Source organism: Theropithecus gelada, chromosome 3, assembly GCF_003255815.1.
Source record: "Theropithecus gelada isolate Dixy chromosome 3, Tgel_1.0, whole genome shotgun sequence".
Taxonomy (NCBI): domain Eukaryota; kingdom Metazoa; phylum Chordata; class Mammalia; order Primates; family Cercopithecidae; genus Theropithecus; species Theropithecus gelada.
The window spans coordinates 127,568,067-127,591,743 of record NC_037670.1 but is presented as its reverse complement, the minus strand read 5'-3'; the positions used below and the strand labels follow the sequence as shown (position 1 = coordinate 127,591,743).

Genomic DNA, 23,677 nt, shown 5'->3' with positions numbered 1-23,677 from the left:
CTCCCCAGTGAGATGAACCCAGTACCTCAGTTGAAAATGCAGAAATCACCGGTCTTCTGTGTCGCTCGCGCTGGGAGTTGGAGACTGGAGCTGTTCCTATTCGGCCATCTTGCTCCGCCCCCTTCGAATGATCTTTCTGTCCTTGATCTTTTTTGTAGGGGTTGGGAAGTTTGACAAGAGGGTTGCAAAGAGAGAGACTCAGTATTGTGCAAGCACCAACACGCAGGCCCATGGATACAGGGCAGAGTTCCAGTTCTCAAAGCAGAAGCAGGTGGGCAGGAAAACCAGCAACCTGCATGAGTGGACATGAGGTCAGCAGGCCTAAACACTGGCCCAGGGCTGAGCCATCTGGTGGAGAGTGGGGCCTGGAGTGGGTGTAAGGTGGCATCAGACTTGGCAGGGATGAAGAATTAAGTAGTTGGAGACTAGATAGAATCTGACATTGATAAAAATAGCAACTGCTCACTGAGCACCTACTATGTGTTAGAATAAAGTGAGTTAGAATGTTGCATTCATCGTCACTAAACTTACAAAACCCCTAGAAGGTAAGTGATATAGTTTGGCTCTGTGTTCCCACTCATATTGAATTGTAATCCCCAGGTGTCGAGGGAGGTTCCTGGTGGGAGGGGATTGGATCATGGGGGCAGTTTCACTCATGTTGTTCTTGTGAAAATGAGTTCTCAAGAGACCTGATGGTTTTATAAGGCAGTTTTCCCTGCTCTTGCTGGCTCTCTCTCGCTTGCCGTCATGTAAGACGTGCCAACTTACCCTTGGATTGTAAGTTTCCTGAGGCTTCCCCAGTCATGCAGAACTGTGAGTCAATTAAACCTCTTTTCTTTATGAATTACCTAGTCTTGGATATGTCTTCATAGCAGTGTGAAAATGGACTAATACAGTAGGTATTATCATTTCCATTTTATAAATGAGGAAACTGGGACTCAGAGAGGATAAATAATAGCTCAGGTCATAGAGTTCAGAAGAGACAAGCTAAGGTCCACCTGACTCTAAACTCGTGATCTTTCTACTACTCCATGAACATATTTACTCCTTACTGTATATAAGCCCAGTGGATTCCAAATGTTTTTGCTCTTAGAGGCAATGCCATGTAAGTAACATATAATTCATGTTAAAACGGTAACACTTTATTCATGGAAAATTAAGCTCAAGCCTCAAGCTGGTAGTATCAATAACATATATCTGTAATTCCATACTGTAGGTAACAGGGAAGTCTATCATTACTTTAAGAAAGTGTAAACAATCCTGGCCGGGTGTGGTGGCTCATGCCCATAATCCCAGCACTTTGGGAGGCTGAGGTAAGTAGATTGCTTGAGGCCAGGAGTTCGAGACCAGCCTAGTCAACATAAAGAAACCCCATCTCTACTAAAAATACAAAAATTAGCCAGACATGGTGGCACATGCCTGTAATCCCAGCTACTCAGGAAGCTGAGGCAGAAGAATTGCTTGAACTCAGGAGGCAGAGTTGCAGTGAGCTGAGATTGTGCCACTGCACTCCAGCCTGGGTGACAGAATGAGACTGTGTCTCCAAAAAATAAAAGAAAAGAAACGAAAAGATAAAGGCATAAACATTCCTGAAGTGACAGGGACTGGTAGGAGCTTTGACATTCTTGCTGGCCATTTTGCTAACTCTGTAGAGATCTTACAAGTTAACATCAGCTGGTAGCCATTGGAGCTTTATTATACAAAATTAGAGTCGTTTTAAAACAAAGACTAAATATTGTACATTGAGGCAAATTGTCAACAGGCACAGGAATCCTGGTGGGAGGGTGTGAGATCATGGGCTTCTAAGAAGCACCCTAGGACACAGCCCCATTCTTCCCAAGCAAAACCAGCAGTGTCATTGCCAACTCCCCTAGTCAAAAAGTACAAAATACAGACATGCGAGGGGAAGTGTCTTTACCATTTGCAATCCCAAATTCCAGGATCTTGGTTTCAAAACTATATGACTATCTCACCATGACCCTATTCAATGTGATGAGAGAAATGAAGCAGGGAGGGAACAGACTGAGCTGAAGGGATTGAGACCAGCAGGTGCGAATCTGTGGTCTGATGAAACCAGATTTACTGACTCCAACAGAGGAGAGAAAGGGGCATCTTTGGGTCCCCTCTGAAGGATGCTGAGGATGCCAGAAGGGAAGTGGGGATCAGCTGTGCAGTGGGTGCTATTTCTTTTTTTTTTTTTTTTGTGATGGAGTCTTGCACTGTCAACCGGGCTGGAGTGCAGTCACGCGATCTCAGCTCACTGCAGCCTCTGCCTCTCAGGTTCAATCAATTCTCCTGCCTCAGCCTCCTGAGTAGCTGGGATTACAGGTGTGCACCACCACACCCAGCTATTTTTTTTTTTTTTGTACTTTTAGTAGAGATGGGGTTTCACCATATTGACCAGGCTGGTCTGTAACTCCTGACTTTGTGATTTGCCAGACTTGGCCTCCCAAAGTGCTGATATTACAGGCGTGAGCCTCCACGCCTGGGCAGTGGGTGCTGTTTCTACAGCGGGTTTATGAGAAGTGGGGGTAGTCCAGGGGCTGGGTGCTGCCATGAGGTGAGGGTGGCCTAGCATTTAGGATCCCCAGTGAAAGATGGGAATTATAACATGGATTAGAAGCATCACTGGAAAGAAAGTAATAGTCACTCAAAGAGGGGGACATTATGGCATTTTACAGCTGCTGCAAGACCCTGGGACAGACAACGCTTCCTGATAGCTCTGTGGCTGGCTTTATCTTTCTTTGTCCTCTTCTTCCCAGACTGACTCACAGCATGGCTGCCTTGTTCTTCCGTTCAAGCTGATTTTTCATCTTTCAGTTTTGGAAACCTAAGGGGTGAGGTCATCTGAGGAGGAAAGCTGGGAGATTGCCTTTTGTCCTCCAGAGGGCACTCTGACCGGCTGTGAAATCCCTATCTTCCTATCATCATCTTTGGCAGCTTTAGCCTCACCCTCTGAAGCAATGTTTGTGTCATAACCCCAATGAGAACACTGAAAGTATGCTTACAAATGACAAAAAGGTGGAGGGATAGAACCTTCCAGATGACTGGACAATTTGTGAAACCTAAGTTCCCACCAGGCCCAAGCGCCTTGAAGAAAAGAGCTCCAGCCAGTGCCTTCTGATGCTACTGTATTCCCACCTCTGTTAAAACCAGATGGTCTCTCCCACCTCCAACACATCTCCCACATTTAAAACTCAACCAGCCTTCTAGTGCACTGCAAATAAAAGCCAAACTTCCTGATGATTGGGCCCTGCCTACCTCTCCAACTGGTTTCTGCTACTCTCCCCATTCCTCCTGAGGTTCACCACTCTGGCTTTTCTGTTTCCTAACACCGACCTCATTCCTGCAGCCAAGTTTTTGCCAGAATGTGCTGGAATGCGGGTACAAAGATTTTGACCAGAGTAACTCCTTTGTTCATACTTTGAGTCCCAGTTTAAATTTTATGTTTCCAAAGAGACCTTTCCTGTCAACCCTATTAGTTCTCTTCTCTCCAGCCTGGTCTCTCCATCTCTTGCCTTATTTTTTACCTAATGGCATTTATCACTGAATTGTTATTGTTATTATTATTACTTTTTTTTTTTTTGAGACAGAGTCTCGCTCTGTCACCCAGGCTGGAGTGCAGTGGCGCGATCTCGGCTCACTGCAAGCTCCGCCTCCTGGGTTCAAGTGATTCTCCTGACTCAGCCTCCCCAGTAGCTGGGATTACAGGCATGTGCCACCACGCCTGGCTAATTTTTGTATTGTTAGTAGAGATGGGGTTTCACAACGTTGGTCAAGCTAGTCTCGAACTCCTGACCTCGTGGTCTGCCTGCCTTGGCCTCCCAGAGTGCTGGGATTACAGGCATGAGCCACGGTGCCCGGCCTTATTTTTAAACCTGTTTATTGGCCGGGCATGGTGGCTCACGCCTGTAATCCCAGCACTTTGGGAGGCCGAGGCGGGTGGATCATGAGGTCAGGAGATCGAGTCCATCCTGGCAAACACGGTGAAACCCCATCTCTACTAAAAATACAAAAAATTAGCCGGGCGTGGTGGCGGGCGCCTGTAGTCCCAGCTACTTGGGAGGCTGAGGCTAGAGAATGGCATGAACCCAGGAAGTGGAGCTTGCAGTGAGCCGAGATCTCGCCACTGCACTCCAGCCTGGGTGACAGAGCGAGACTCTGTCTCAAAAAAAAACCAAAACCAAAAACAAAACAAAAAAACTGGTTTATTGTCTTTCCTTCCCATTAGAATAAGTAATCTCTGAACAGAGGGTCAGAGTCTGTATCACCAGCACTATAACAACATCTGGCACACAACAGGTGCTCAATTCACATCTGTTGAATTAATGAATGAATATATTTTTGTCAAGTGGCCCTATTATGTTGGCCACATCCAAGGGGACCAGGAATTGCTATTCTAGTCCAAATCATCTATTAGGCTAGTCATGGCAGAGAAGTAGCCTTGGAGTGGTCTGCATGAAAAATCTGCCCAACAGTGTGCTACAGATTGTAACTATCACATTTGTATTAATCAAATTCATATTAAGGGCATTTTGAATCTAAAATATAGAGGGAAGGCAGTAGAAGTAAACAGCTGCACAGGGAGCAATAGAAGCAGGGTTAATGGAAAAGCAGATAGAGAGGGGAACAAATACAAATGTAGGACCTAAAAAATGGGGGTGTTGCCGGTATTTGAACTAGCTCTCAGTTATTAAAGATGTTTGGGCCAGTTTGGGGTTACCAAAGATGTTTAGAGCTATATCTGTATCCCAACTGCTAAACATTTGTCCAGTTTTCTGTGAGGTCCTTCCCTTTTATATCTTTCAGTAAAAACAGATTTTTTTTTCCCATATGAATGAATACCTTATGGAGAAAAAATTGGTACCTAAAATGCCCTCAAAAGGCTAGGATGGCCAGGCGCGGTGGCTCACGCCTGCAATCCCAGCACTTCTGGAGGCCGAGGCCGGCAGATCACCTAAGGTCAGGAGTTAGAGACCAGCCTGGCCAACGTGGCGACACCCCGTCTCTACTGAAAATACAAAAATTGGCTGGCCTCCTGGCGCATGCCTGTAATCCCAGCTGCCCTGGAGGCTGAGGCAGGAGAATTCCTTGAACACAGGAGGTGGAGGTTTCAGTGAGCTGAGATTGCGCCACTGCGCTCCAGCCTGGGTGACAGAACAAGGCTCTGTCTCCAAAAAAAAAAAAGAGACTAGGATGATGGACCTAACGTATTACATTAAGATTTCATAGGTATGAAAGCTCTCCATTTATGTTTAAATAATCAACTGTACCAATATGAGATTAGTAGAAGACAGGACTAAACAACCTAAAAGCAATTTTTTTCCCATAATTGCAAGTTCAGTTTATATAAGCAAATCAATAGTACAATGACTAAAAAAAGTAAGTCAATCTTAGGTGACTTTTGTAAAACTATAGTGTCCTATCTGGGAAAAGACATCCTCCCTGTCCATTCTGCACATCCAGCTGCACATGAAATGGTGTTCAGCTCTTTCAGAGAAATTTTATGGGCAAGGCCCCAGGCTGAGTCTGTTTGTTTCACCTCTGGAATTCAGATAGGTATGTATGTGTCTAGCTGGCTGACAGACAAATGAGCCTCATGGGAGAGAAAGTGGAAAAGAATAGGCAGCTAAACGTCGCCCAGTTACAAAGCCTTAATTGTTGACGGAAGGAGTTATCTGGGCATAGGTTTTGCTTGTCACTGAAATTTATCTCTTGACTAAGACAACAATCCCCCACCCCAACACCCATACTCCACGCACAAATTTACACCTGATTCTTAGAGGATATAAGTAAAACTACTAAAACAGCAATTTCGCCAAAACTCTTCAGGACTCTGGGGGCCTTGTGGTTTCTAAGCAACATGTCCTTGGTACTTGTAGAAAATAATTAACCATGTGGGAATACGAGTGGTTTTCCGGCTTTGCCACAGAACTCTGACCCATCTTGGGCTCTGGTGCATCAGTAATGGTACCCAGAGGCAGCAGAAGTGTCTGATGCAGGCCACAGAGCTGTAGGGAGTGGTGATGCTGACAGGTAGAGCTGGAACAAGAGGCCAGCTGCCCACACCGGGAGCACTGAGAGCTTCCCTTGCAGATCGTGATGAACTCTGACATATCCAGAAATACAAAAAAGGGTCTGAAAACACCAGCAAATGAATAGTAATTCAAAGACAATTGAGCTTGGAAAACAGAAAACAAGAAAAAATATGAGAGATGTCAGCTAAACAGTTAAACTGTTTGGGAATAATTGGGAAGTGGAAAGAAAAAGTGGAAAGAACATTTGTAAAGTGCCTGGTCTTCATTCATTTGTTCAACACTAAGCCAAAGGCTTCCACATTTCTTATCTCATTTGATTCCCATAGATGTAATTCCTTCCATTTTTTAATTTTTATTTATTTATTTATGTATTTATTTATGTATTTTGGATGGAGTCTCGCTCTGTCGCCCAGGCTGGAGTACGGTGGCACGATCTTGGCTAACTGCAACCTCTGCCTCCCAGGTTCACGCAATTCTCCTGCCTCAGCCTCCCGAGTAGCTGGGGCTACAGGCATGTGCCACCACGCCTGGCTGATTTTTTGTATTTTTTAATAGAGACAGAGTTTCACCATGTAGCCCAGGCTGGTTGTGAACTCCTGAGCTCAGGCAATCTGCCTGCCTTGGCCTCCCAAAGTGCTGGGATTACAGGCATGAGCCACTGTGCCAGGCCATTCCTTTCATTTTTATAAATGAGAAAACTGAGGCTTGGAGAGTTTGAAGAATGTGGCTGATGTAATGTAGACAATAGGTGGCTGAGATGGGAATTGTGCCATACATTTAGCCACATGCTGCTACATGTTTAGCTACCAGCTGTCTGGGGAAAAAGAAGCCCTGGTTTGTAGTGTTTGCTGATTTCTGTGGTGTAAATACTTTTATTAAGGTTGGTTTCAAGCTCCCAACGTGGCATCATTAAACACAGTGCTAGGAAGAGATGCACATAAACAGCTCTTCCAAGTCAGTATGAGCCAACTCCAGTATACTGCTTTACTGACCCCTAAGTCCATACTCTCCATCCCATCACGTTTCTTCTCAGGCTCAGACTTAGTCTCCATAGAGCAGAGGATGCAATAGTTAACGCCTAGGATTATATAAAAAATAGAATAGGGCCGGGCATGGTGGCTCACACCTGTAATCCCAGCACTCTGAGAGGCTGAGGCGGGTGGATCACTTGAGGTCAGGAGTTCAAGACTGGCCTGGCCAACATGATGAAACTCCATCTCTACTAAAAATACAAAAATTAGCCAGGCATGGTGGCACATACCTGTAGTCCCAGCTACTCATGAGGCTGAGGCAGGAGAATCGCTGGGGGGTGGAGATTGCCATCAGCCAAGGTCGTGCCACTTCACTCCAGCCTGGGCAACAAAGTGGAACTCCATCTCAAAAAAAAAAAAAAAAAAAAAAGAATAGGCTATCCTGAGGTGGCTGGCTTCCAATCCTAGCTGAGAGACTGCCAGGTAAGAAGTTGCAAAAGAAGAAGATTCATACATCAGATGAGAATTTTCAGCATTCCAAACCTTGCTGCACATCAGAATTACCTGGAAAACTTACTAAAATACAGATATAAAGAGCACAGCATAGAGGTTAAAGTGCAGACTGGAGTCAGATAGCTTATGTTCAAACCTGGACCTGCCCTGACTGGTGATGTGACCTTGGGCGAGTTCCTTAATCTATCTGTGCCTCAGTTGCCTTATTGATAGATGATGATGATGACGATAATCATATTTACCTCACAGGATTTCTGGGCAGGTTAAATGAGTAAACGTTCGTAAAGTGCTTAGAACAGAGTTGGGCCGATAGTCAATACTATGTAAGTATTAACTGTTATTATTGTTGTTATTACTGAGACCTCCTCTGAACTTAGGCCCATCTGTCTGTATTTTGAGCAAACTTCTCAAGTAATTTTTATGCAACCAGATGGGCTTACCCATAGACATCTGCAGAAACCATTGAAGTCTATGATTTTTGCTCTTTGGAAAGTTGAGCAGCTTCTTCTAGGAACCAAGACCAACTGAAGAGGGAATCTCAGAACAATCCTTGAGAATCTGAGACATTCTGTAAGTTCACTGTGGTTGCCTTGGAAAACCTTTTACAAGTCTTTATACTTCCATGGAAACATCAGGTTGCAGGATACCATATACCTCTAATAAAGCAAAATAAGGAATAAATAAAACTGAATCCACAAAATTTCATCTTAATGATGGCACAGAACATGAGTAGGGGTCATAGGTTAATTTGAATTTCTACAGAACATTGTCATTTCTGCTAATTTTCCCCTAATGTACATTTACATGTACATTATAAGCCTATATTTCACTTTTGGCCCAGTTGGATATAGGGAGTCCTTAGGCCTCTAGCTTTGCTCTCTCTCTAACTTCAAGAACTAAAATAGAGGCCAGGCCCAGTGGCTCACGCCTGTAATCCCAGCTCTTCGGGAAGCCAAGGCAGGGGGATGGCTTGAGGCCAGGAATTTGATACCAGCCTGGGAAACATAGCAAGATAGCAAGACTCTACAAATATTTTTTTTTTTTTTTTTGAGACGGAGTTTTGCTCTGTCACCCAGGCTGGAGTGCAGTGGAGCAATCTCGGCTCGCTGCAAGCTCCGCCTCCTGGGTTCACGCCATTCTCCTGCCTCAGCCTCCCCAGTAGCTGGGACTACAGGTGCCTGCCACCATACCCAGCTAATTTTTTGTATTTTTAGTAGAGATGGGCTTTCACGGTGTTAGCCAGGATGGTCTCGATCTCCTGACCTCGTGATTCGCCCACCTTGGCCTCCTAAAGTGCTGGGATTACAGGCGTCAGTCACCTTGCCCGGCCTACAAACATTTTTTAAAAATTTAAAAACTCTATGAAATATTTTAAAATTAGCTGGGCATGGTGGTACATGCCTGTAGTCCCAGCTACTTGGCAGGCTGATGCAGGAGGACCTGTGGGCCCAGGAGTTCGAGGCTGCAGCGGGCTATGATTGCAACACTGCTCTCCAGCTGAGCGACAGAGTAAGACTCCATCTCAAAAATAAATAAATAAATAAATGAATAAATAAAATAGAGACTAATTTGTTTTATAAGTGATTCAACCACCAGTCCTTGAGGCTGAAGAAACTTTGAACACACGTAATACACAACTCTGTCCACTAAGATGTAAATATATGTTACCTTGGACCACCAAGATGGTGGTCCTTTGTGCATTAGTCTGCTAAAGCTGCAGTAATAAAAAACCGCAAACTGTATGGCATAAACCACAGTCATTTATTTTCTCATAGTTCTAGAGGTCAGGGTGCTAGCATGGTCAGTTTCTGGTGATGACTCTCTTCCTTGCTCTGAGACTGCTGACTTCCCACTGTCCTCACATGCCAGGCAGGGAGAGTTAGAGTGGGGGAATCTCTCTCTCTGTATCTTTTTCTCTTTTTTTTTTTTTTTGAGACAGAGTCTTGCTCTGCTGCCCAGGCTGGAGTGCAGTGACATGATCTCAGCTCACTGCAATCTCCGCCTCCCAGGTTCAAGTGATTCTCCAGCCTTAGCCTCCAGAATTGTTGAGACTACAGATGCCTGCCACCGTGCTGGCTAATTTTTGTATTTTTAGTAGAGACTGGATTTTACCACGTTGACCAGGCTGGTCTCGAACTCCTGACCTCAGGTAATCCACCCGCCTCGGCCTCCCAAAGTGCTGGGATTACAGGTGTGAGCCACCGTGCCCAGACTCTTTCTCTCTTTTATAAGGCCACAGTCCTATGGGATTAAAGCCCCACACTTATGACCTCATTTAACCTTAGTTATCTCCTGAAGACTCTTTCTCCAAATATAGTCACATTGGGGGATAGAGCTTTAACATAGGAATTGAGGGGAACATAATTCAGTCCACAGCACTGCACTTGGTTTCCAAGGGAAATTTTGACTTTGGAAGTAAGGGTTACATTTAAAAATTTCTCCCCACAGGCTATTGTTAATTGCTCAATGGCATTTCTTTGGCAATTTAATGTCACATTAGACTTGTGGAAAGCAAGAAAGAAGATCGAATCTCTCCATCCAATAGGCATAAACCCGAGTCCTACCTCCACATCCCAGTAACCTTAAGGAAAAAGCTAATTACCTCTGTAAATCTCAGCTTCCCCATCTATAAAAAGGGTGTAATAATGCTTAGTGCCTGAATTTGTTATGAGGATTCAATGAGAATTGTAAAGCACTTAGCATAGTGTCTGGCACATGGAAAACATACAGTAAGTGGTACCTTAAAAAATAAGCTGAATCTCAAATGTAAAATTCTAAACCAACACAGATATATAGTATAAAACAGGAAAGGAGCACACAGAGTTAACTACATCATGAGGAGTGATGCATGATCAAAGACACACCGTAAATTAACATCAGTCTACATATTGCAAAAAGTATGATTTCGTAGGTTTTCTAGGTGTGTGAAATTGACAGCCTCATTTCCACTGAAAGAGGGTTTTCAGCGTAGGTTTGTCCTTTGTACTTTGGATCAAGATAAAGGGACGATATATCTGGAGTACTTGAGGGGTAGAGGGAGGGTACTTTTTATGCCTAAGAAGGAAAACTAAATGTAGATACTTTTATGAGTTGTTACTCTGAATGGTCTAAAAGGACAGAGTTGTTAAACAGCTACTATTAAATCCTAAAGTTGTCAGCCTCTGCCTAGAGCCATGCAAGGATGCAGAACTGACAAATCGTGTGTGGCTGCTTGCCATCTACCCCAGTTAAGAGCTTCTAATCAGCAGATTGCTGTGTGAGGTAGCACATACTGTTAACTCCACTTAGAAACTGACTTTGAAGCAAGGTCAAGAGAGATGCTAAATTGCATATGTAATGAGCATCTGAGGATAGCCTCAAATTGAATCATCACACAAATCAGCCCCATCTTTTTCTCCAAGACTCTGAATGTCTTGCTGAACCATGAATTTCCTGTTGCCTTGTCCTTTACCTCTATCCCTCCCCACTTCCCATCCCTGCCCACCTCCAGGTAAGCTCTTCAGAATTCAGGGAATAGTCATTCATCTCTTTATTCAGTTCATAGATAGGAGTGTCTGTGCCAAGCAGAGAAGTAGGTACTAGTTGTATAAATATGGATCATAGAGTATTTGCATATGCATATTTGCATTCACATTCTGATTTGGGAAACAGAAATGGAAACAAATAGTCACAATGTAATTTGATAACTGTCAGGCTTCTGAGCCCAAGTTAAGCCATCATATCCCCTGTGACCTGCACGTATACATGCAGATGGCTTGAAGCAACTGAAGATTCACAAAAGAGCTGAGAGTGAGGCCGGGCGCGGTGGCTCAAGCCTGTAATCCCAGCACTTTGGGAGGCCGAGATGGGCGGATCACAAGGTCAGGAGATCAAGACCATCCTGGCTAACACGGTGAAACCCCGTCTCTACTAAAAAATACAAAAATCTAGCCGGGCGAGGTGGCGGGCGCCTGTAGTCCCAGCTACTCGGGAGGCTGAGGCAGGAGAATGGCGTAAACCTGGGAGGCGGAGCTTGCAGTGAGCTGAGATCTGGCCACTGCACTCCAGCCTGGGCGACAGAGGGAGACTCCGCCTCAAAAAAAAAAAAAAAAAAAAAAAAGAGCTGAGAGCGGTGGCTCACACCTGTAATCCCAGCACTTTGGGAGGCTGAGGTGGGTGGATCATAAGGTCAGGAGATTGAGACCATCCTGGCTAACACAGTGAAACCCTGTCTCTACTAAAAACACAAAAAATTAGCCGGGCGTGGTGGCAGGCGCCTGTAGACCCAGCTACTCGGGAGGCTGAGGCAGGAGAATGGCGTGAACCCAGGGGATGGAGCTTGCAGTGAGCCGAGATCTTGCCACTGCACTCCAGCCCGGGCAACAGAGTGAGACTCTGTCTCATAAAAAAAGAAAAAAAAAATCCACAATGTCATCCTTAACTGATGACATTCCACCATTGTGATTTGTTTCTGCCCCACCGTGACTGATCAATGTACTTTGTAATCTCCCCTACCCTTAAGATGGTTCTTTGTAATTCTTCCCACCCTTGAGAATGTCCTTTGTGAGATCCACCCCCTGTCCACAAAGCATTGGTCCTAACTCCACCACCTATCCCAAAACCTTTAAGAACTAATGATAATCCCACCACCCTTTGCTGACTCTCTTTTCGGACTCAGCCCGCCTGTACCCAGGTGAAATAAACAGACTTGTTGCTCACACAAAGCCTGTTTGGTGGTCTCTTCACATGGATGCATGTGACAACAACTACTTTACAATTCTACAAAAGCACCAAGGCAGAGATGACCATTCTGCTTTGGGAAGGTGGGACAGCTTCTCAAAGGTGATAATTCTTGATTTGAGTGTTGAGGGATGTAAAGGCCAGGAATAAAACCCAATCAGAAGAAAAAACATGTACATAAGCTCAGATGTGCATGCAGTTGACATATAGGCTTCACGGTGAACAGGGAGGCTGAGGAGAGACTGTGACAGCAATAACATGTAAACATGAAATTCAAAGGTAAAATGTTTTGCCACAGTTCTAGCTCAATCTAGAGATCACAGTATGGAGTTGAGATCTATAGTCCTGTGCCTACTTATTAATGTTATATTAATTTGACAAATATTTTATGTATCATTATCAGACTTCAAAGATTGCTTAAAGGAAACTGTGTTAGCTTTCTATTGCTGCTGAAACAAATTACCATCAACTTGGTGATTTAAAACAACACAACAGTTCTGATTGCAGACCAAAATCTGAAATCTGTTTCACTGGGCTACAGTCAAGGTAGTCAGCAGGACTGGTTCCTTCTAGAGGCTCTCGGGGAAGATCTGTTCCTTGCCTGTTCCAGCTTCTAGAGGCTGCTCGCATGCATTGGCTCCGATCTCTGTGCTGTTGTCACATTGCCCCTTTCCCCCTTTGACCCTCTTGCCTCCCTTTTAAGAACCTTGTGATTACATTTAGGTCCCAGATCCATCTGGATAATCCAGGCTAATCTCTCCATCTCAAGGTTTTTAATCACTCTGCAAAATCTCTTTTGCAATATAAGGCAGCATTCACAGATTCTGGGGATTAGGAAGTGGATATTTGGTTGTTGGTGGTGATGGGGATTATTCGGTTTGCTACAGAGAACAATATTCTCAGTCTCTGTTAATGAAAAAACCACACTCATGCAGAGTGCTTTTTTCCTATTTTTTTCTCTCAACAACAGCAACAATCAACACAGAAGACTTCTGTAACCCCAAAGTATGTGAAGAATTCTCTCCACCAGCTAGCAAGCAATCAATTCTGTACAGACATCAGCTGCAATCCAATTCTGGATTATGTCTACCTGGAAATAGAGTCAGATCCCACAGATTGAAAGCTCAGTCCCCAAGACTGCCCACCAACTTCAGACACCAGTCACAAGTCCAGGTGTGCAGAATGTCTGACCAACCAGCTTCAAGTTGGGGTTCCCACGACCCACTCTTTGGGTTTGATTAGTTTACTACAGTGGCTCACAGAACTCAGGAAAAGACGTTTACTGGTTTATTATAAAGGATATTACAAAGGACACAGAGGAAGAGATGCACAGGGTGAAGTATGGGAGAAGAGGCGTGGAGCTTCCATGAACTCCCTGGACTCATCACCCTCCAGGGACCTCCATGTGTTCAGTTATCCAGAAGCTCTCCAAACCCTGTCCTCTTAGGCCTTCTATGGAGACTTCGGTGGATAGGCATGATTGTCAAATGTAATTGGACAAAAAAAGGAAAGATCCAGGCCAGGTGCGGTGGCTGATGCCTGTAATCCTAGCACTTTGGGAAGCTGAGATGGGCGGATCACCTGAGGTCAGGAGTTCGAGACCAGCCAGACCAACATGGAGAAACCCCATCTCTACTAAAAATACAAAATTAGCCAGGTGCGTGGTGCATGCCTGAAGTCCCAGCTGCTTGGGTGGCTGAGGCAGGAGAATTGCTTGAACCCGGGAGGCAGAGGTTGTGGTGAGCTGAGATCACACCATTGCACTCTAACCTGGGCAATAAGAGCAAAACTCCATCTCAAAAAAAAAAAAAAAAAAAAAAGGAATGATCTAATACTCATAGACTGGGTGGGGAAACTCAGCAAATCCTGTCTGTTTAGGTTCTTCTGGGCTCTTCTGCGTGGCATTCCTTCCTCCAGGGTATCAGGCAGGACCGTTTCCGAAATGAGGGTCTTCTGACCTACAATCAGATTGAAGTCCTGCCTTGGTTAGGTGAAAGGAGGGTAGGAGGAGATCAGAGAGAGAGATTCTGTTCTCTGAGTCCTAAAGTACCCCAACATGATAACAAGGGCTATGGGAGTTATGAGCCAAGAACTCCGTGTGTGTGTGTGTGTGTGTGTGTGTGTGTGTGTGTGTGTGTGTGTGTACACACAGAATGCTGGGCAGAAGAAGAGCTCAGAAGAATCTAAACAGAGAGGATTTGCTGGGTCTCCCCACTTAGTCTATGATCATTCTTTTTTGTCCAATTACATTTGACAGCCATGCCTATAATAAAATAGTATCACGGTCCCCACATTGGAAGCAGGTAGCAGATATACACCTGTTTGTGGTTGGGGACTTGGGAATTCAATTGTAAATGGTAAGTGCTGGGACAAGTAGCCCTCATTAATTACTCAATCTGTGGCGAATCAGATATACCTGAGGGGTTTGGTCCATTCTTTGCAGGGAAGAAAGCAATAGTCTGTTCTTCCTCTGTTCATAATAAATGCCATTCTAGTTGAATTAACACTGTGCTGGAAATGTATTTGGCAATTTTACATGAGTTGGAGGGCTCCTTCTAAAATTTATTGTTTTCTTCTTTCTTTTTCCTTTTTTTTTTTTTGAGACAGCGTCTCCTGTTGTCCAGGTTGCAGTACAGTTGTACGATCTCAGCTCACTGCAACCTCCACCTCCCAGGCTCTAATGATCCTCCCACATCAGCCTCTTGAGTTGCAGGGACTACAGGTGCACACTACCATCCCCGGTTAATTTTTGTATTTTTTTGTAGAGACAGAGTTTTGCCACGTTGCCCAGGCTGGTCTCAAACTCCTGGACTCAAGCGAAACAGCCACCTCGGCCTCCCAAAGTGCTGGGATTACAGGTTTGAGCCACAGTGCCTGGCCTCCTCCTAAAATTTGTGTTAACTGATTACCGATGGCAGAGTCACATGATTGAGCATTGGAAGTGAACTTTTTTGATGTATAAACACATGAGGTTCAGTTTCTGACTCTGGATTGGCTGTGTGTACAATTCAGAACATGCTAAAGTCTCAGAGCAGAACTCCTTTAGAGCCAGGTAAGAGGACCCCTGCTCCAAGGCCTGCCCTTGAGAACCTACTCTGGCCTCCTTTGGCTGTGCCTCTTCCCACGTGTGCCAAGGGGACATGCGCACTTGGAGTCCAAGCTCCTTCCCCAACCACTCTTCAGGTATCCAGGAATTTGGGGTCTTGTTCAGAAGGTTCCAAGTCTGCTTCCAGGGCCTGTACCAACATGTTTCCCAGGTCCATCCTACTAAGGTCAGGAGGCAACACTGCTGTATGTACCCCTAGGCCTAGGGATGGCCAAGGGACAGCTCTTTGTTGGGGATAAATGGTGCTATGGTCTGAATGTTTGTGTCCCCCAAATTCATATGTTGAAATCTTAACCTAACAGAGGATGCTATCAGGAGGTAGGGTCTTTGAAAGGTGACTGGGGATTAATGCCCTTATAAAAACAGCCTGCAAAAGCTCCCTTGTGACTTCTACCATGTGAGGATACAGTGAGAAGTATTCATCCATGAACCAGAAAGCGACCCTTCTCCAGACACTGAACCAGCCAGTTAGTGCCTTGATCTTGGACTTCCCAGCCTCCAGAACTGTGAAGGAAAAAAATCCCCATTGTTGGTAAACCATCCAGTTTATTGTATTTTGTTGTAGCAACCTGAACAGACTGAGACAGGCTGAACTTAGACAATGGGAAGGGTCTGCATGGATAAGTTCCAGGCTGCCACTGAACAGGACAAAGCCTTGAAGACACAAATTCTGAAGAGTCTGAGAACTCAGTCTAACCTTATGAAGGTGTATCTGTCAAGGTAGGAGGACCAAATATCTTGCACTTAACAGTTGTTCAGCCTGCTTTATTCCCTTTAAATAACTAGACATGGGGCATGTGGGCTCAGTACTCTTACCCTGGGTCCTGTACATGCGAGTGGAAAGCCTGGCCAGATCTACACTCACTGCCACAAATAGCAACAATTGTCAGAGGTGGCCACATCCAACCAAGCAGCACAAGCAAATCACCATAATGGGAAGGAATTGAGTCGAGGTTCTTTGGGCAGTAGGCTGAATCTAAAAAGAAGACCAATTAATCTCTCAAATCATGAGGACAGCAATAGCTATCTGAGGGCCTCAACATTCATGAAATAGTTTATTTGCTTAGCTGGGGTGAGGAGGATAAACAAGATTTAATGCCTTCAACATTAACAGTCAGTCTTCAGTGTTTAGATTTTGAAAAATGTCTGGTTCTTTTTTCTAAGTTCCAATCCTACGATAACTATGTAATTCAGCGACATGGGAATGCGAGAAAAAATCTAAGAGAACAAAACAATGAGTGATTTTTCCTAAGTGGCATCCTTCCATGAAGATTCACACAAAGATTCATATTTTTGAATGACTTAGGTATAGGTGGGATCCTTTTTCAATGGAGAAAACCAGGGTGGGTTTTCTCAAAATTCTCGCGGTTGATTTAGCAATGAATTTCTCTGGATAAGCTAATTAACAAAGATTAAAACTGAAGTCTAATCATTTATTTATTTATTTCAGAGACAGGGTCTCATTCTGTTGCTCAGGCTGGAGTGCTGTGGCATGATCAGAGCTCACTGTAACCTCGAACTCCTGGGCTCAAGCGACTCTCCTGCTTCAGCCTTCCGAGTAGCTGGTGTGCACTACCACGCCTGGCTAATGGTTTTGTGTTGTTTTGTTTTTGTTTTAGAGACAGGGTCTTGCTATGTTGCTCAGGCTGGTCTCAAACTCTGGCCTCAAGCCATCCTCCTTTCTCGGCCTCCCAAAGGGTTGGATTACAGGTGTAAGCCACCACATCCAGCCTGAAAGTCTAATAATTCTTAATCATAAAATATGTATTGGCTACTGTAGTTCCTCTTTTACTAATTTCTTGTCTTTTTTAATTTTAAAAATACATCTAAACATTCATCGTTGTGATGAAAAGTAGCACACTCACTTGTATTATCTTAGTGCTGGGTACTTACATGTTCTTGAAGGCACAGAGTTTTTCAAAGTGGAATAGATCATAATGATGGTGGACTAATCCCTTCACTTTTGAAGCTCTCCCCTGTATTTTTGTGGATATTAATCCATATGGAAAATAACATTTCTAAAAAGCTATAATTTATATTTTTTAAATCACCAAACTAATCAGCATTAGTTATCAAGTTTAACTACCCGGGGCTTAGAGTTTACATTTTGAAGATCATATTCTGAGTCTTTTAGATTTAAAAAAAAAAAGAAAAAGGAAAAGAAAGAAATTGGCCAATTATTAGTAAGATAAATATTACTTTTCTCACAATGGAAATACTATAGTATCTGCCTAGCCTGTATTTTCCAGTTTCTGATAAATTCTAGATGAAATTCAAAGTGTGGTGTCACAATGACAGTATGTGAACTACTCTTAAGAAGCAAAGGAGTTTAATTTTTAGTTATTTGCTTGTGTCAGCTGTCTCCCATAGTTGCGAATACTATTCTCTTAATAACTCTTATTATTATTACACTATTTTTCAGATGAAAAAACACCGGTGATGTGGCTGGACTCCAGGGTGAATGGCCATGTCAGACCCCTGAGATGCTGCATCCTTAACCTTATTCTCCCAACTCAAAGATTCCCTAGGCATGGCAGGCTATGAAGCACAGCCACGAATCAAGGTGATGAGGGCTGGGACATTAAGTGGTAACCTGGATGGACAGTAGATTAGGAGGCTCCTCTAATGCCATATCACTGCAGGAGTCACAGAACGGCACAATTCAGGGAAGTCCCCCTAAGTTGAATTGACAGCCATTTTGGTGGGATAGAGACTAAAGGTTGAAATTAATTTGATATCTAGAATGTGAAGAAATTAGATATTTTGGGCATGTATAAGTTTGTGCACTGAGATTCAAACTCACAATATCAATAATACAAAGCAGTGTATAATAAAGCCAAGCGATCAGCACAATGGCTTTTCCTGGAATTCAGAGGAGAGAGATCATTGAGAGCAATCAAAGTAGGTTTTGGGACCTGCAACAATAGTAGTACTACTAATAACTATTTATGGAGGGCTTGATTCTTTATATATTATTGATACGGTTTGACTGTATCCCCACCCAAATCTCATCTTGTAGTTTCCATAATCCCCACGTGTCATGGGAGGGACCCCATGGGAGGTAATTGAATCATGGGGGTGGTTACCTCCATGCTGTTCTCAAGATAGTGAGTTCTCGCGAGATCTGATGGTTTTACAAGGGGCTTTTCCCCTTTCACTCATTCTTCTTCTCCCTGCTGCCATGTTAAGAAGGACATGTTTGCTTTTCCTTCTGCCATGATTGTAAGTTTCCTGAGACCTCCTCAGCCATGCTGAATTGAGTCAATGAACTATACTGGTCTCCAGTTTTTTTTTTTTTTTTTGATGGAGGCAACCCAAATATCCATTGATGAATGAATGGATAAACAATATGTGTTAAAATAACATACAATGGAATATTATTCAGCCTTAAAAGGGAAGGAAATCCGGTCACATGCTACAACATGAATGAACCTTGAGGACATTATGCTAAGCAAAATAAGCCAGTTACAAAAAGGCAAATATGGTATGATTGCACTTATATGAGGTCTCTGAAGTAATCAAATTCATAGAAACAGAAAGATGAATGGTAGATACCAGAGGCTGAGGGGCTGGTGGGGAAGGGGAGGTCGTTGTTTAATGGGTGCAGAATTTCAGATTTGCAAGATGAAAAAGGTCCAGAGATTCAAATTGTTTCACAACAACATGAATATACTTAACACTACTGAACTGCACATTTAGAAATGGTTAAGATAGTAAATTTTGTGTTTTTCGCCACAATAAAAAAGCATTGCTATAATATGAATGTTGAGGACTTTGTGTTCTGAAAAATAAATAGTTTGAATTAAACAAACAGGCAGCAGATCAGATTTGGCCCTCCTAGTTTGCTGACCCATGGTCTAACATACTCCTACAACTCCTGTAACCTGCACTGTTCCTTCATATATTTTTCCTCAAAACCTTTTTATAGAGTAACAGAATGTTACAACTGCAAGTAGACATACAGACTTAGGGTCATTTCGGGGTGTAAGGGTATGGGGACTGGGGAATTGGGAGGGGTATTTTCCAAGGTCAGAGAGGTAGTAAACAGCAGAGCAGTTAAATTACTGTCCAGGCCAAGTGCAGTGGCTCATGCCTGTAAAATCCCGGCACTTTGGGAGGCCAAGGCGGGTAGATTGCCTGAGGTCGGGAGTTCGAGACCAGTCTGGCCAAAATGGTGAAACCCCATCTCTACGAAGAATACAAAAAAAAAAAAAAAAAAAAAATTAGCCGGGCGTGGTGGCATGCGCCTGTAATCCCCGCTACTTGGGAGGCTGAGGCAGGGGAATTGTTTGAACCAGGGAGGTGGAGGTTGCAGTGAGCTGAGATCGCACCACTGCACTCCAGCCTGGGTGACAGAGTGACTGAGAGCAGAGAGACTCCATCTCAAGGAAAAAAAAAAAAAAGAATTTAGCTGCCCAAGATCTACTGCTGTTTGTAGTTATCTATAGATTCTTAATGATCAGGAAAACAATTTTTGATTTGACTGGGAGTGAATGCAGCATTTAGATGTGTCAACCTGAAATAATGAAAAGGGTCAGAATCGGGTTCTAAAGAGTTGATTCAAGCGAAAAGCTGGTTAATAGCCATTCCAGCTCACGCAGACTCCAGAGAAATGGGGTCAGTGCTCTGAAGTTAAAATTAAGTTCTTGCTTTTATAGGAAGAAGACAAAGAAATTTAACAGTATTACAACATTTTTCTATACAAGGCTGGTTTGAGAATTACAACACATTAATTCATTTGTTTTCTTTTCCATACAGCTTGTTTTCTTTATAGAGGATTTTCATTTTGTTTCCAATTTAAAAGAGTGTATTTAACATTTCATCTTAAGATAATGAGATAGTCATTAAGTCTTTGCCTGAGAAAGGTAAGAGGGAGGCTAATCTATAATGAAGATTAACAATGGAGAGGGAAGAGGTTTTCCCTGACACTCTTCAGTCATTTACAACATTTTACAAACCAATACAGGTAAGAAAGAGGGTCTATAATCAGAGAAACAAAGTTTACAGCTGCCTGGTTACAGCTGCCTAGGATATAGCTGCTTTTCAGGCCCCATAATCACATTCTTTTAAGGCTCAAAATAATTTGGAGTTCCAACAGCTTAGATTTCAAATTACTTAATATCACAACTGAATTCCACAGGTGCCACTATAAATATACACTGAATTAAAAATACTCTAGTAATGAATCCTCTAGTCCTCTGTGCTTTTAAAACTAGAGCTAGAAGAAAAAACGATGGTACTGATTACAGAACTTACCTTAAAACAATGCTAAAATTGTTTTAAATGTGGTTTCCCAGAAGTAATTTAAGTAGCACCTGATACTTTATGAAATGTTAAAATAATCCTATTTAATACAGTACTAGTCTCCAAGAAAAAAATTACATTGGCCACTAGTCACTTTTAGGGAATTGTGTAAATCTGTCCCTCTTCTTGACAGAATTAATGAACAATACAGGTAAGGAAGAAAGTCAATGAGATGTACAAAAATTAGCAAGGGAATATTTTAAATTGCTTCTTATGTAAACATTAAGTAACAACTTAGAAGACAAATAGTTATTATTTTCTGAATGTCTGACTTCCTAGGGGTGGCATAAAAGGGAAGGACAAATAAAGCCCAGTTCAGCAGGCCAGGATCTAAAATTAAACCATGAGTAAAATGCTTAGGGTGCAATGTTCATTTTGTTTTGTAAAGTGAAGCAAGGCAAGCTAGAGGTTTTGCCTGGAGTGATATAAATTATTATACTAAACAGCTTCTTTCCATTATCTAGAAAAAACCCAAGCAATTACACTTTAGAAGTCACGTTGAGCAGAGATTCCAACATAATCCATAAAGTTGATGTAGTATCCCAGGAGTTAACAAAGTACAAATGTTACTGTTTAATTAATACAGCTTCAATTATACTGTCAATGTTGTATTAAAAGACATTCCTCCTAGACTTTCTGGTGTACACAGAAATATGCTTTTCTAAAGCACCAGCTCTCAATGAAAAACATCCTGTAAACATCTGTCTCTTTATAATATTTGTAAGATATGCGTAGAAAATAGCGAGTGAATACTTTAGATTGCTTCTTATTTAAATATAATACATAAATGCAACACACTAGCGTAGGTAGTATCGTAGCTCAGAAAAAAACAGCTGTTATAGACATTCCATGATTGTACATCATGGAAACTTGAAAACAGATTATTAAGTGATATTGGGGAATTGATGCTTTCATAGGTGGAATGATACTGTGGTTATGAAGCAAATGTCCTCATTCTTAGGAGAGATATGCTGAATTATTTAGGGTGAAGCATTTTGATGTCTGCAACTTACTCAAATAGTATTACGAAAAGGCATATCTATTACCTGTATATTTGGATTTTTTTCACAATAAAGAATGGGAGTGCCCTTTCCACAAGATGGCACAAAAAGATAAGAAGGAAGCTCCTGCCCCTCCTAAAGCCAAAGCCAAAGTGAAGGCTTTGAAGGCCAAGAAGGCAGTGTTGCAAGGTGTCCACAGCCACAAAGAAAAAGGTCTGTATGTCACCACCTTCCCACAGCCCAAGACACTGCGACTCAGGAGACAGCCCAAATATCCTTGGAAGACCGTCCCCAGGAGAAACAAGCTTGACCACTATGCTATCACCAAGTTTCCTCTGCCCACTGAGTCTGCCATGAAGAAGATAGAAGACAACAGAACACTTGTGTTCACTGTGGATGTTAAAGCCATCAAGCACCAGATCAAACAGGCTGTGAAGAAGCTCTATGACATTGATATGGCCAAGGTCAATGCCCTGATTAGGCCTGATGGAGGAAGAAGGCATAAGCTCCACTGGCTCCTGATTACAATGCTTTGGATATTGCCAACAAAATTGGGATCAACTTTGTTGCTGACCCAACAAAACTGGGATATTGCCAACAAAATTGGGGTCATCTAAACTGAGTCCAGCTGGCTAGTTCTAAATATATGTATCTTTTCACCAGGTACGTGCCTCTTTGTCAACTTCTGTTTGGGCTGGGGATGCCACTCACAGGTACTGAGGTTGTAATGGGGCCTGGGAAAGACTCCTGTTCTTCTTATCCTTTCGGAACACTCACTCTGCCACTCCACCATGCTTGATCACTGAAGAGATCTTTGTGACTAGAGCTAGTTCTCCTAGGAAAACCAGAACTTGTCTCCATAGTAGAGGGAAGAAAACAAGAAGCTGCCGGATGGCAGTGGCTCACGCCCACCATCACTTTGGGAGGTCCAGGTGGGCAAATCAGTTGAGGCCAGGAGTTCAAGACCAGCCTGGCTAACATGGTGAAACCCCATCTCCACTAAAAATACAAAAATTAGCCGGGCGTGGTGGTGGGCACCTGTAGTCCCAGCTACTCAGGAGGCTGAGGCAGGAGAATCTGGGAGGCGAAGGTTGCAGTAAACCGAGATCCGGCCACTGAACTCCAGCCTGGGTGACAGAGCAAGACTCTGTCTCAAAAAAAAAAAAAAAAAGAAAGAAAGAAAAAGAAAAAAGAAAAGAAGAGGCTTTACAAGAACCCCTTCTTTTATCCCTGGAAGAGGCTGTGTGTGAATCCGATGCCCACAGTTTGAAGGGGATTAGCATTCATTTCAGGGGAGTGTGGGTTGGCTGGCTTTCGGGTAGCACTTTGACCTCGCACGCCCATCTACTATGTCCAACTGGTCTGTCTGCTTCTCTCAGCCCTTATCCAATAAAGGACAAGAATTAAAAAAAAAAAGAGTGGGAGTGAGGGGAACAAAGGGCTTTTTTTTTTAATACAGAGTCTTGCTCTGTCCACCAGCCGAGTCCCATCTCAGCTCACTGCAACCTCCATCTCTGGGGTTCAAGCAGTTCTCCCACCTCAGCCTCCCTAGTAGCTGGGATTACAGGTGCGCTCCACTATGCCCAGCTAATTTTTGTATTTTTACTTGAGATGGGGTTTCGCCATGTTGGCCAGGCTGGTCTCGAACTCCTGACGTCAGGTGATACTCCCGCCTTGGTCTCCCAAAGTGCTGGGATTACAGGTGTGAGCCACCGCGCCCAGCCTTTCTTTTTTTTTTGGAAATGGGGTCTTCTCTGTTGCCCAGACTGGAGTGTAGTGGCGTAATCACAGCTCACTGTGGCCTTGATCTTGATCTCCCAGGCTCAATCGATCCTCCCACATCAGCCTCTGCAGTAGCTGGGATCACAAGTGCGGGCCATCAAGGTGGTCTAATTTTTTTTTTTTTTTAAATTATTATTTGTAGAGATGAAGTCTCGCTATATTGCCCAGGCTGGTCTCCAACTCCTGGACTCAAAGGATTCTCCCGCCTTGCCCTCCCAAAATGCCAGGATTACTTCTTTGTTG

The 23,677-nt window shown here is 43.4% G+C and overlaps 1 pseudogene; it reads left to right on the top strand.

Annotated features, from left to right (window-relative positions):
- The first annotated feature begins 21,750 nt into the window (after positions 1-21,750).
- LOC112621666 lies at positions 21,751-22,274 on the top strand (annotated as a pseudogene).
- Positions 22,275-23,677: the final 1,403 nt, after the last annotated feature.